Raw genomic sequence first — 1,638 nt, 5'->3', positions numbered from 1 at the left:
TTTTTCTTACTCTTGTAACCAGAACCCCCTAGCTTGCAGCTGGACATTAGAATACGATGATTCTACAGGACTTGGTAAAGGGGCATGAAAATCAATGTATACTGAGAAGTACAATAAAAAAAAAAAAAAAAGAATACAATGATTCTTGTTCACATGATTGCTAGAACATAATGACTTTTGCTCACATTATACACAGAATAATTACAGAAGAAATTATTAACCCAGATGGCCGCTCTTTACTAAATTACTAACTAGATTGTTTGAGGTGAACAGAAACTGAATCCGTGACTTGACTTCATGGAGGATGTTTGCCATGAATCAGCTCCCACCCAAGAAGTTCTTTGATGTTTGTCTGTAATTTTATGATTATGTCTGCACATCCCTGCTTAGATCACCATGAATCAGCCCGCCCCCTCCCCCCATCCCTATAAAATCCTTTGGCAAGTCTGGGAAAGTGGAGATGGTCTTTGAGACATGAGTCCACCACGTCCCCAGGCTGCCAGCTTCCTGATTAAACGCCGCCTTTCCTTACACCAACACTTGTCTCTCAATTATTGGCTACTGAGCAGGGAGCAAACGGACCTTTGGGGGTTCAGTAACACTGGGAAGGCCAGACCACGACCCAAGTGCCCTGGAACTTGGCAGGGGTGACTCCACTTTGATGTTTAGTCTGGTGTTTTGCAGACTAGTGCAAGAACTTAGTCTAAAACAATGGGCTCCAATCAATTTTATTGAACACCCTCACAGCACTGCTGTGAGGAGTTAAATAAGCTAATGTCTGATAAACACCCAGGGCTTTATTCAATTGCACAAAAATTTAGGGCATTCTTGCAACGTGCCTGGCCCCGTGTCTGGTTTGCAGGAAACAAAAGAGAGCTGTCATCTTGCTTAGTGTTGCTGGGAGAATCTTATGCCAGGAGGAGGGTGGAGGAGCTTCGGGGACTCTCTACGTGCCAGGCAGAAAGGGAAAATGTCACGCTGCGTTGCGTTCTTTATTCCACAAACATCTGTCAAGGGCTCACTGTGGCGTCGTGCTCCGTGGGCGCAGCCGTGAAGGGCCCAGACCCGGGGCGGAACCCAAAACCGCGGAACTTTACTTCCCAGCNCAAACGGACCTTTGGGGGTTCAGTAACACTGGGAAGGCCAGACCACGACCCAAGTGCCCTGAAACTTGGCAGGGGTGACTCCACTTTGATGTTTAGTCTGGTGTTTTGGAGACTGGTGCAAAAACTTAGTCTAAAACAATGGGCTCCAATCATTTTTATTGAACACCCTCACAGCATTGCTGTGAGGAGTTAAATAAGCTAATGTCGGATAAACACCCAGGGCTTTATTCAATTGCACAAAAATTTATGGCATTCTTGCAACGTGCCTGGCCCCGTGTCTGGTTTGCAAGAAACAAAAGAGAGCTGTCATCTTGCTTAGTGTTGCTGGGAGAATCTTATGACAGGAGGAGGGTGGAGGAGCTTCGGGGACTCTCTACGTGCCAAGCAGAAGGGGTAAATGTCACACTGCGTTGCGTTCTTTATTCCACAAACGTCTGTCAAGGGCTCACTGTGGCGTCGTGCTCCGTGGGTGCAGCCGTGAAGGGCCCAGACCCGGGGCGGAACCCAAAACCGCGGAACTTTACTTCCCAGC

General features: G+C 47.4%; 1 protein-coding gene across 1 annotated transcript in view; it reads left to right on the top strand.

Moving 5' to 3' along the window:
- Positions 1-1,638, top strand: part of MCAT (malonyl CoA:ACP acyltransferase (mitochondrial)) — a 23,541-nt gene that overhangs the window by 8,473 nt on the left and 13,430 nt on the right. The window lies entirely within an intron of this gene.

Source organism: Galeopterus variegatus, unplaced genomic scaffold, assembly GCF_000696425.1.
Source record: "Galeopterus variegatus unplaced genomic scaffold, G_variegatus-3.0.2 Scaffold1710, whole genome shotgun sequence".
Classification (NCBI taxonomy): domain Eukaryota; kingdom Metazoa; phylum Chordata; class Mammalia; order Dermoptera; family Cynocephalidae; genus Galeopterus; species Galeopterus variegatus.
The sequence above is the reverse complement of the archived record's forward strand: the minus strand, read 5'-3'. Positions and strand labels throughout refer to the sequence as shown.